This window comes from Ammospiza caudacuta, chromosome 10 (genome assembly GCF_027887145.1).
Source record: "Ammospiza caudacuta isolate bAmmCau1 chromosome 10, bAmmCau1.pri, whole genome shotgun sequence".
NCBI lineage: Eukaryota > Metazoa > Chordata > Aves > Passeriformes > Passerellidae > Ammospiza > Ammospiza caudacuta.
Window position 1 is genome coordinate 19866410 of NC_080602.1, and position 12877 is coordinate 19879286.

Genomic DNA, 12877 nt, shown 5'->3' on the forward strand with positions numbered 1-12877 from the left:
AAGAGTGAGTTTATTTGGATGCTTATTATTTCTGGCCTGAACAATAATTTAAGCACCTGGTATAAATTACTCATTGGTAGCCACATTAATTCCTGGGGCTTTTCTTCTACCTTAAGCTAACGCCAAGAAGAAATGGCAGAAGAATAACTCACTTGTTTCTGGGCAGTGTTCTGTGTTCTCCATTTGCCCCTTTTCCCCAGTAGCTGTTTTGGCCTCCCTGGGAACCAAAGTTGCTGGTTTCTCCAACAAAAATGGAATATGTAACCTCCAGGCTGGAGCTGCTGTCTGTTGGGGAAGTCCCATCACTGCAAGCAAAGAAACACCATGTAAATATGCAGCACAGCACACCAATTAATTAACACTTTTAATTGCACCCCAAACACAGTAGAATTTGTGTCTTTAATTTGGAAAGAAGTGCATCCAGCTTTATAAGAGCCTGCTCTAAAGTATGTTTAGAAACCAGTTAATTTCTAAACCAAGTTAGTGACAGGGCAGCTTTGTGCTTGAGCATCAGAACCTGCTGTCCAGGAGCTCCTGTTCAGCAGGAAATGTTCAGCAATTATCATGTATTCCCCAGGCATGCTGAGGCTAAGAGAATGAAAGGCTAAATTGCCCCTTGTATTTATGGCTGCCCAGGGAAGAGTTGATGTGGTCCAGAGGGGAAATGGAAGCTTTTCTCCTGCCTTACACTAATTGACAGGGGAATGTCTCAATTTCCACTCTTGAGCATGTTACACTGGGGGGAAAAAAGGGATAGAAGACCCATTTTAAGAAATTACCTTGCCAGAGTGAGTCCAATTCCATTGTCTGAAAACCTGGGACAGAGGAAACACAAGGGTGCAAATGATGAGGAATGTCTGCAGTGAATTTGGCCCACAGACCTATTTATGCCTGTTGAGGGGGGAATGATATAACAGTAACCTACCCTGAGCTGCAGATAATAATGTCACCATCACTGGCCCAGGCCCTGTGGTGATTTTTTTTAAGAGCACTAAGACCAGCAATCATGGCAGGAACTTGAGGCTTTTCAGGATCAGCATCTTGATGTGTGCAAAACCTGAAGAAAGAATCTTAGTTAATGCACCACAAGGGATGCAGGAATCAACCTCAGACAGAGGCTGTAATGCCCTGTAGAGATCTTTTTTGTCTTCCAGTCATTGGCATGATGAGTCTAAAGAGGTGATATGTCCTGAATCAGAGTCAGGATATTAGCCTGATTTCACTTCTGAGCTTTGGTGTAAAGCAGAAAACAAGAAACATTCATAAGGACTAAATTCTAGCCCAGGTGAAGGAGCAGGTGATTTCTCACTAGACACCAATGGGCCCAGAGCTGCTCTTTAATTTGATTCAATGTGATTTAGAGGCATAGAAAACATTTTTCCCAAGGCACCCATCACTCAGATCCTTTTGTGGATGTCCCTAGAGGGCCCATTGAGAATCCCTCTGTTGATGTTGGAAAATCAATTAGCCACTTTCAGGAATCTCATTCAACAAAGCTAACAGAGAAATTGGAGCTGCTCTTCTTGCATGTACAGCCAAACCCCCAAATGCTTCTGTGGCTGCTGAAAGCCAAAAGCTTCTCCCTGGGAACTGGGTGCACCTAAATTGCTCACAGGATGCATTCAAATTGCTATTTCTTGTCACAGTGGCTGTTAGTGGTAGATTTGTGCTGTGTTTGGGGAGAAATGACCATTACTTTTTCTGAGTCTGCCCTCACCTCCTGCTTCTCCCAGCTGAGGTACAAAGGCACATTTCTCCTTGGTGCCCAAGGGGGTGACCCTGGCTGTCACAAAGGACACACAGCCATCCTTTCCTTCCAGCCTTATGGGAACATCATATGGATAGGGTATGATGGAGGAAAGAAAAACCCAAGGCTTGAGCAGGAGCAGCAGCTGATTTCTCTCATCTTCCTCACACAGACCCAAACTGGCCTTAATTTACCTGCTTCCACTCTGCAAAAGGCAGCTGACCAAAACCTTTGAGGCTATTTATTTTCCTCATTAATCCCAGGCCAGTCTCAGCAGCCTCTCACATCACCTTTCAGATGGAAGTTCTCCTAAGCAATTAGTGATAAATATTAGCGTTTACAAACCCACTAATGCACTAATAGGATCTGGATCCTTTCCACATGCTTCACTGCTTAGTCCTCACAACTCCAAGTGCATGGGTGTCCTTTTTGGCCAGCAGTAACACAAACAGTCCAGTGCATGGCTATGGAATAGTTGCCTCTGCACATCAGAGAAAGCTTGTGTGTTTTTTTCAGAGGCTCCAGCCGTAATGAGGCATTAATGATCTGCTAAATGCAGTGCAGGAGCCAAGATGCAGTACAAGTATCCAAAACACCGAGCCATGCAGCGTGTGCTCACCTGGCATCATCCACAGTGAGATCCTCCCTGGGATCTTCAGGCTCTGGTTGTCTTTACTCCTTTTCCAATAAACAACCCAGCCTGGAAATGCACACGCCTCCGATTACTTGAACAGGGACCAAAGATGATGGATTTTATCAATGGCTGTGGGCAGGCAGAGCGTGCAGGCACAGGAGCAGCAGCAGCCAGGCTCTCCCTTCCCTCTGGGGCTCCTGGCACTGCTCAGCAGGACACGAGCACAGGATGTAGCACGCTGAATTCGGGACACAATGCCAGATGTTATCCATCAGCATCTTGGGCTCTCTTCTGACCCAAGCAAGGCTCTGAACTCCCACTCTCCCTCCCTCCCTCGCAGAAAGCAATGAGGGGCCCTGCCAAGCTCTTGATAACTTTTTGGAAAAAGAGTGTTGTTAAGAATTAAAGCTTTAAATAACAAGTGATGAGTCCCCCGACAGGCCAAAGAGAACATGAGCTGCTGCAGCCAACTCACAGGCTTTGGGCTACAGCAGCATGGACCAAGAGGTAAAACATACAAAGCACAGCAAACAAAACCCATTTCTATCGAGAATATTGAGAAATAAGTTTACAATGCTTTTTATGCCTTACAGGTTATGTTTTCACGTCAACAGTATGTTTGGGGGAAAGTGTTTTTCTCGGAACTACCCTTGAAATTTTGGTCTCATTTTCCAGAGGTGATGAGCAGTTGTTGGCACAAATGACTTTCCCTCATCCCCTTAGATCCTGGCATCACTGTGGCCAACAGCAGTGCTGAGAGTGCTGCCTGTCTGTCCTGAAACCCCACGTAGAGTAGGTGTGCCCATAGCCTGGGATGTTCCCTCTAACACAGCCACCCAGCTGAAGCTCCTAGAATGGGACTTGCACTCCCCCAGCTCCATCTTCAATATTTAGAACAAACAGGGCCCTCAAAAATTGATTGTGTCTTAATACAGTGTTAAAAAAATCAAAATGTGAGACACCCACAAGCATCACAGAGCAGCACACACAGTCAGTGCCATGCAATTATATTGACAGAGACATAAAAACCATCACTTGCCTTGAAACTGGAGTGGGCTCTGCTGTAGGGGATGTGTTCAGCCTGTCCCTCTGGATATTCCCCCTCAGACGGCCTGGTGAGGACCCAGGGGAAGAGACACCATATCCCAACATCCTAAAATACAGAGGGAAGTGTGAGACATGGGGCACTGCCATCAGTGATACAGGCTACCCCGGAGTGCTAGAAAATTTTTATTTTTCATGCTTTCCACACTGTGCTGGCCAGATTTCCAACCTGAGCCTGTCCAACTTGTGGCTCCTGGGGGACACCAGCAGCCACAGCTCCTGCTCCTCCCAGCTTAGCCTTTGGCAGGTATAGTGCATCCCCAGGGCACACACAAGAGTTATAAAATCATTTATTGTGGGTGAAATTCAGGTGGTTTATAGAAAACTGGTCTGTACAGGTATATAAAGCACAAACATGTTTTGGGTAAACATAAGAGATAATAATAAGGAGAGAGTATGTATTCATATATAGAAATATAAAATTTTATTATTAGTTAATAATTTAATAGTTATTTAGTTAGTTATTTAATAGTTAATTAGCTAATAGTTAATAATTTAACTATTAACTATAAATAAAAGTCAATATTTTCTAAGAGATATCACACACCATTTCCAGGCATAATTGTAAGAGAAATCAGTGGAGAAGTGTAGGCAAATATTTGTTCGTAACAGAAACAAAGGGTGCAGAAATACATATCCAAATTCTATGTCTTAGTAAAAACGTATTGCTCCTGACATCAATAAATAAATGTAGAATATTTGGGAAGTGGAGGCAAAGCACAGCTCTGCCATTAAATGGTTTTACCTGAGCAGCAGCCACTGCATTCTCTATTAAGTTGTTGTTTGGATTTGCAATCCAGAACGCGCTGACAGCCCTGAAAAATCAAAATCAAAATGATCCTAAGCAGTTACCAAACAGGAAGGGATACATTTTCATAGCACTGCCCTGGACTTGAGCCACAACTCTCCTATTGACTTTAAAACTCCACACAACCTTTTAATGACACTCTTTAAGGAAAATAAACCATCTAGTAATGTCAGACATGGTCATCTATGGAGCCACATGCTGAACCTATTGTGAATTATATGGGAGCATTAACACAAAATCCAAGCTCTGTTCAATGCAGCTGAAGGAAATCCAAGGGTTGAGGGTTTTTTTTAAAGTTAAGAAGATTTGTAAAATGTCTGAAAATGAAACTTCTGGTCTGTTTTTTGAACTTTAGGGGCAATGGCAGGAGTTAGGGATTCTCTATGAATTTATGAAGCTTCTACATGAAAAAACAACCCAAATATACTTGCAAGACCCAAGTGGCCCATTAAGAAGAAGATTAGGGAGATGTAATGTTGATGTTTGTCCCAGTAAGGAGTTTTTCTTCAGAGGGAAGCTTAGTAGTGGTACACACAGAAGCCAGATATAACTATGAAAGCATTTTCATCTGTTGTCTTACTTCATTGGATAGCGTCTTTTGCAAGTAATTAATAAAGATCGTGTATAAAAACACTGCTAACCCTCTATCACTGAGAGGTGCCTCCATCAGTCCTGGAGCTGACTGGAGCTACAGGCAGTGTGCACCACTGTGGACTGACCTTAACACTACTCTGAGGAAGATTACATGCATAATTAAGGGGAAATTGCAAAATACTGGATTTAAAAACACCCTCAGCTCTCAGAGAGAATATTTGATTCAGTCTCATGGAGTAAATATCAAAGATGCATAAAGATAAATGTGTCTCATATGATAAACCAACAAATCAGCATGGTTAATCTAGAAATCTTTATGACTGCAACATTTCCAAAATTAAATAAGATATTATTTAAAATGCACCATGCAAAGTCATTTATATTAACGAGATTCACTTTCTCAGAAAGTGCAGGGCCACTTCTTTCCTGTAATGATCATCTTGGGTACAGATGGTATTTTACTATTTCAGTCTATTTAATATTAATTGACATGCCCAGGGATATTGCATTAAACCCTAATTTGACCAAAAGGGCTTAGCACAAGCCTCCTTTGATGTACAGTCTTATGAAGATAAATTCAGAAATCCTTCTTTTAAATGTAAATACTAAATCAGGCTAGTTAAAATACCAGCTATTTGTTACTAAATCTTCCAGAAACCTTAACTTTGTACTCAAATGATCCCTGCCAGCATTTACATTCCCTCTTCAGGCATACAAAATTCCTGTTGACGTCAGTTGTGTCTGTGCAAGACTGCAAGATTAACTAATATTAACCTGCTTGGTTATTTTTGTTATACAGAGGGACACTTGAAATAAATCCATTTCATGGAATCATATCCTGTAATTTCCCCTTGATGGGCTGCAACTCTACACAACATCTGGAGTCACAAACACTACAGTCCCCATAGGTACGGCTCTGCTGGATTTCATCGTTTTCCTGGCAGTCCCCCCTCAAACTTGTCATCTGCTGCTCTTGTTTCTGCCTCAGTGAGGTGTCCAAAAGAGAGTTAAACATGAGGCACAACAAATCGAGGCGCACGGGTACCCAGTTCCCCCTGAGTGAGAGTTGGAATCCAGCAGGACCCTACAGAGGGGTGCAGCAGCGCCTTGGAGTGAGCCGCAGGTTGGGAAACAGAGAGCTGACACCGAGCTGTCCCTCCCAGCCAGCTGGGGCTTGGAATCACAAACTGGAAACGGATTTAGACAAAAATGCAAGTGTGCCTGCCAGCCTGCTAAGATCAGTGAGCCTGGCCACTTCCAGCCTCCCAAATGATGGGCAGGGCAGGAGGAGGCCATGGAAGAGTAACTCTGGACAGAAAAGCGCAGCAACAAACTGCTCGTTGTTTTAAACAGCATTTCAATTGTAGGGTTTCATTCTTCTGCATTTAGCTGCAGTTTGGCTAATTGTGCTTCAAAGGGCTGCATGAAAAACCAGATTTGTATCCAAAACCAGATCTTAGCTTCAATTAATATGACCAGTCCCAGCTTCAGGCTTGCAGGGCAGCCCTGCAAAGTCACACACACAAAACTGCAGAGATCACTTTCAAGAGATCACTCTCGTGACCAGGACTAATGTGATTTAAAGATCACTTCCATTAGCACTCAGAGATAAGGGTCCATGCCATCAGAACAAAACCCCAATAACTGATCAATTCCAGCATATCACTGATAGGAAACCCAAGCCTGGAAAGGCACCCACCTGCAGCACTGTCACAGTGGCATTTTACTGTGTGTGCCAGCATGAGACACTGTCCCCAGCACCAGCGCTTCATGCTGGCACACGAAACACTGTGGCCAACACCAGATGATCAAGGCACCTCTAAACACTGAATTATAAATAGTCCAGCAACACGATATTGGTGACCCTTCTGCCCCGCACATTGGCCAGGACAGGCTGCACACGCCTGACACGTGCCCAGCCCTGGCACAGCCCAGCCTGCTCCCAGCTCCCCAGGAACCCCAGCTGCTGCTGGCTCGCCAAGCCTGGCACAGAGCAGCAGATGGAGAAGGGAGTGCAGGCATGACCCACACACAGAGAAGCACAAACCACTCTGGCAATGCGCATCTAAAATTACATACAGGCTCTAAAACCTCGGGATGGGAGGGGGGGAAACCTCCTCTCTGGTTCACTCTGCCTCAAGGGCTGGAATTTCATGATCTGATGCTGAAGCAGGTGCCTGTCTGTGTTATTTAACTGCCTTGCTCTGATACACATGCTGCTCTCTGGAACTGCAAATTATTTTAAATTCTTTTAAAGCAGAGCTGCTTATTACATTTTAACTACTCTTCATTTTAATGACTACAGATCAAAGCCACGTGAGTCTTTCAAAGAATCACATATTTAATCTTTACTGTAAAATCGTCTCACTGATTCAAGTACTCCAAGCCCTCAGGGCCACATGACCATGGGCTGGATCTCACTTGGATTATTGATTGCTCTATTGCACCCCACACATGCAGATAAACCCTTGAGTGCCTCCCTTCTGATAAAGAGCAAGGCCATGCACCATTCTTCTAAGGACCATTATTAGCATAAGGCTTTTTTTTTCTTTTTTTTTTTCATCCCAGACACATTACTTCAATTCCAGAGCTTTAATACCCAAGCAGAAGAAAGCAAGTTAAACTACATCCCCACATACTGGACAAGCCTCCCGTCAACTTAAGGACTCTGTACACAAAATTAGGCTCTACAGACAGAAAATCACAAATATGACAAGGCAATAAAAAATTGTGAGTGATCTGAACAATATAAACCAAGTTTAGAATACACAAAGAGTGTTCCTGTGCTGTACAGGTTCTATATTGCATTTTCATTAATGCATTCTTTCAGGGGACCCTTTCACATCTCTATTTTGTGTTTTACACAGCTTTTTCAGTCCTTACTGAAGGACTGAGGAAAAGTTGCCAGGAAAAACACAGGAGGTCAGGGAGTGTCAGCCTGAGCCACCCAGTGAATGAGGAAATGCTCACAGACACCAAAATATCACTCAGGGTCCTGCAGAGCACACAGCAACTGCACATGTTGGGACTGGAGCAGGAATCTCTCTTTTCCAGCTGGGACATGTGTGGCTTTTGTTGTGACCTTTTATTCTAGGTTCAGAATGCCCTTGTGAGGATCTAGGTCAAAGCCAAGCTCCTGAGGACTTTCCTGGCACTGAAGGGACCATTTGGGTCTGTTCTGTTCATATTTTATTCCCTTTGTCACATGAACATTTTGGGATATATTTCATTTTATCCTGACTTGAACAAGCCCTGTCTTTTTTATCTCATTGCAAATTAGAGGTCCATTGCTTCAGTCAGCCCCATTTATACTTAACTTCTTTAATTTTAAATGAAAGTTCCCATTATCACAAACTGTCCAGAATTACCATGGCAAAGATTTCCCTGTATCTGATCACACTGTATCTATCTGATCATATTAATTAGGCTGTGCTGAGAACCTGACATTTATTTCAAACAGCTGCACTACCAGAGGAACAGTCCTACCTCAAACAGAGGTGAAATCAGGACATTTCTTGGGGAAAATATGCCTTATTTCAATATTCTGATTTATCTTTGTGTCACAGATGGCTCTTGCTATTTAGTCCTGGCTATGCAAAGAACAGAACTTGCTACTAATAAAATAGGTGTCTTACCAGAAGGCCATGAGAGGCAGTGGTGATAGCCAGGTTATTGAGGTGCATTGGATGTTCACACCCTCCTCTCTCATCCACATCCTCAGCCAGGTGAAAATGCACAGGATAACTGCCCAGGACTTTTTGCCCCATGTTTTTTCAGTTCCATTGCTGACACGTGAACAGAGCTAAAATTCCTTAGGATCTGTTGAGACAAATGCAGACCCAGGTAAGGCATTACAATAGAAACACACACAGAGAGAAAAACAGGTTTGGGCTTTTTTCCTCTCTCATTAGGCATTACTTCAGCAGGGTGAAGGATGGTCCCAGGAGGAAGTGTGAGCTCCCTGCTTGCAGCTCGGGGCCCGCAGAGCCGTGTGCCAGCAGCTGCACACCTCGGCCAGGGGCTGCCAGGGAGCAGCTGCCAGGCAGCATGTGCAGAGTTTAGCAGGAGCAGCGACAGACACGGTGCTCCTGCCAACTGCAGAGAGGGGGAGCGTTTGCCACCAGGCTGCATTTCCTGGCAGCTCCTGCTGCCGAGTGATTTCAGCCCAGACCTGCTGGAACAGCTCCTCAGCTCCCACCACCTGGTGCAGGAGGAACTTTGCACAGAGCCCCTGCAGGAGCAGGGCTGCACTTGGGACACGTGAGACAACCGAGAGGCAAAGCACAGCAGGGTGAGAGCCAGCGCTTGTGTGAGCCAGGGAGGCAGCAGGTTTGCTCTGCAGGAGCCACAATTCCTCCAGTGACACCTCATGAGCCAGCTCTGCATGGGCCCTACTGACAGCAGTGCTGCCAAAGGATCCCCTCCAAGGGAATCCCCTTGTTTTTGAGACATAGTGAGGAAAATGTCTCATTGCAAGTCTAGTTTTGCAAGACAGTCTAACAGATTCCCCCCTTTTTCACAGACAAATATACTTTTTCCCATACATACAATGGTAATTTGATGCTTTATATCACTTTTTTACAAACTAGGAAAGGAACTATCTGAAACCACCTACAAGCAAATTAAAAATTACTCACTTTAATGTGCCCTCCGAATGTATCAAAAAACTGGTGTTAATATCATCCATTACAGGAATTTTGCATTTCTCCTTGAATAAGTATTTTTCTGGTAAGAAAACCTCTGCCCTCATATCAACACCATCTATGACTTCTCCAATGTGAAGACAAAGTAGGCTGCCTGTAGAAACAAGAAAACTTATTATTCAGGATGAACACAGCATTTTTATTATTGAATTATTCTGGCCAAGTGCACACCTTTCCTTTAAGCAATCACCAAGTCTGGGGACATGCCAGTTGTTAGTATCTGATCCCAGATTCTGCTACAAAGGACTGCTGCCTCTGGTGAAACTTTCAAGCCCCAAAATAAAATTAGGGCCTTCATCTCTCATATATGCTCTTATGTTTATGGGACAAAAACTACTTAAAAAGACAAATAAATGTAAAATGTAAAAGACAAGAAAAATATATTTTATAAATAAATATTTCATACCATCAATTTTCACTTGACATTTTTCCCTTGGGCAAGAAAGGAGATTAAACTCTTCAGCCTGATGCATAAAATAATCTGTGCTGGCAGTGACAGCACCAGGTCACCAGGTAACCAACTTGTAACCTCATCCACCAGATGAAGAATTATTCCTTTGGACATTTCCACTTTAAATCCACTATGAGGCACACCTGAAAAATGAAGCAATCAATTATTTTTACAGCTGCACGTGGCAGAATCATGCAATTAGATGAAGAGCATGCTGATTTAATTTTGATCTAGATAACCCTTTGCATGATAGAAGTGCTCTGGCCATTAAAGGTGTTAGTGTCAGCTCTTGGTAGAAAGCTAAAACTTTACTTTGAGAGAGAGTACTTTTGTTAGTTTTGTTAACGTCCACATGAGCCAAAGACTGTGGTATGATTATCATTGCACCGTTCAGATTCACAGCAGCCACACTGAAAAGCAGGGCAAAGCAACAGGAGATGAGCAATTCTCAGGGAAGACTGAACCTTTTATCCATCCACTGAAAGCAGAAACAGTAAAACAGGTGCCATCCTGTGTGAGGAAATCACTTTGGGCCATGGCTAACCCTGTTGTTCCATTCCCATGATACTCCTGCTTATTTTTTCTGTTCTGGGAAGCCGACCCCCTCCGAGAATCCCCACCAACAGTGCCCAGGATTGCCTGAAGGAGACAGGGAAGGAGCAAACCGGTGACATTCCAAGCCCTCCACCCCGCAGAAAACTTGGGTAGGAGGAAGCGTGCAGCATGGCTCAGCTCCCCTCCCTCTGGCATGGGTGGCCCGGTACATATTCATCCCCCGGAGCACCCTCCACATCCCCCCGGGTACCACTGCATCTCCCCGGGTACTCCATCGCATCCCCGCGGGTACCACACTGCATCTCCCCGGGTACCACCGCATCCCCCCGGGTCCCCTCCGCCCCCCGCCTGTCCGAGCCCCGCTCCGCCCCGGGTCGGGCCGAGCCCCCGGCGTTGCGGAGCTGTCCATGGTGGCTCCGCTCCCGCCCCCGCCTCACCTGGAGCGCGGGCGGACGGTGCCGCTGCTGCCCAGGCGGGCCGAGTGTCCCAGAGCTGCCGGCACCATCCTGCCGGGGCTGCGGGGCCAGGAAAGCGCTGAGCCCGGCCGCGGGGGGCTGTGGAAGCGCCCCCGCCCGCAGCCGTGCCACGCCGTGCCGTGCCGTGCCACCGTCCAGGCTGAGCCCGCTGCTGCCCCAGCGCCTCTCGGGGCCGTGGCGGGGCCGGCCGGGATGCAGAGTCCTGTCTGGGAGGGCCCGGGAGCGGCAGTGCCGGCCGTGCGGTCCCGGGATGCCGCGGCGATTCACGCACACCGAATTGTGCCCGCAGCCCTCCGTGGCCGCCCCCTCGGTGGCCCGTGAGCCGCAGGGGCAGCGCTCCGAGGGCAGCGCTCCGGGCCGGTGTGCCGCTGCCGCCGTCGCGGATGAGGACGCAGCGGGCTGTAGGTGATGGGCGGCCGGCGAGCCCCGGGACATCCCCCAGCACCGGGCTCGGGGCTCCGCTTACCTCGGTGGCGGATGACGAGGGAGCGAAGGCGGCGGAGCCCTCGGGGCGCACGGCGGGCCACGGGCGGCCCGGCAGGTGTCGGGGCGGGGTGGCCACAGGCGAGGTGCGGGCGGCGTCCGGGCAGGCCCTGCAAGAAACGGGCGGCGGCAGCGGCGGCGGGGCCGGCGGGGCGAGGGGCGCGGAGGGCGCGGTACCGACCTGATGCTGCGGCCGAGCGCTGCTCCACGGCGCGTCCCGCGGCGGCACCGGCACCGGCGGAAGGGCAGGAGGAGCCGCGGCTCCCCGGGGCTCCCCCGGTCGGCGCATCCCGGGCCGTCCCGCAGCCGCTACCTGCAGCCCGGGGCGGCCGCAACACGTGCGCCGCGACTTTGCACGGAGCCGCCAAAAGAACGTTTTGCTCTGGATGCGTTTCGCTTTCATTGTTTTTGGGTTTTTTCCTCCTTTCCCCCCTTCCCTTAACGTCGCAACGACGAAAGCAGAGCCCCGTCCCCTCTCGGCGCAGCCCGGAGCGGCGAGCAGCGCGCAGCGGCGCGGACAGAGGGAGCCGGAGCGGCGCAAACCCGGCGGCCGCCCGACGAGCGGCTCCAAACTTCTCTGCACACGCACTTACCTGTCCCGACAGCGCCCACCGCGGACTCTGCCCGCAGCCGGTCGGAGCCGCCGCACCGGGCAGGGCAGGCAGGCGCAGGCAGCTCCCGCTCCGCCGCTCCGGCTGCCTCCCCTCCGCCTCCCTTTTTATATCCATCTCCCAACCGCTGGCGGTGCCCGCACTGTTTACAGCGGCTCAGCCGCTGGCTCCTCCCAGCCGGGGACGTTCCCTCCAGGCTGGACGTATATCTACGAGCGGCGCCTGATGCCCCGCTGCAGCACGGAAAGGCTTTCCCAGCTCCGGGGGCAGCGAGCTCCTTGCCGGGCTCCCCCCGGCTCTGTGCGGAGCTCGGCCGGGCTCAACAGCCCCGTGCAGAGAACGCGGCTGGGTGCCAGCTGTCTCTGCAGGGGCAGAGCGCTGAGGAACACCCGTCCCGATGTCCTAAACCGGGGCTTGGTGTGCCTTGGTCCTTCTTGGGAGGCAGCTGACCCCTCTGGCACCTTCCCGTGGGGTGTTTCACACTCTGCTGTCCTGTGTCTGGCAGAGCTATGGATGATGCTGTAACCCAGCAGCTGCAAAAGCTCCCCTGACAGTGAGTGAGCAGAGAGGTGTTGGCCACTTCACCACCCATCAACCTGTACTGAGTCTACAGGGAGAGGAAGAGGCTTAGAAACTGCTCAGACAAGATGCAGACACAAAACCCCCCCTTCCTGGCTTGGAAGGCTCCAGCCTCAGTGACCATGGCACTTG

General features: G+C 48.4%; 2 long non-coding RNA genes across 2 annotated transcripts; both read right to left on the reverse strand.

Annotated features, from left to right (window-relative positions):
- Nucleotides 1-779: 779 nt before the first annotated feature.
- On the reverse strand, nt 780-2570 carry LOC131561984 (uncharacterized). The gene is made up of 3 exons (XR_009275119.1): nt 2367-2570; nt 926-1057; nt 780-815 (listed from the first exon to the last, which is right to left on the reverse strand). It is a non-coding gene; the product is annotated as an uncharacterized LOC131561984 (long non-coding RNA).
- An 850-nt stretch (nt 2571-3420) lies between these two features.
- Nucleotides 3421-10118, reverse strand: LOC131561983 (uncharacterized). The gene is made up of 5 exons (XR_009275118.1): nt 9997-10118; nt 9525-9684; nt 8523-8706; nt 4231-4300; nt 3421-3534 (listed from the first exon to the last, which is right to left on the reverse strand). It is a non-coding gene; the product is annotated as an uncharacterized LOC131561983 (long non-coding RNA).
- Nucleotides 10119-12877: the final 2759 nt, after the last annotated feature.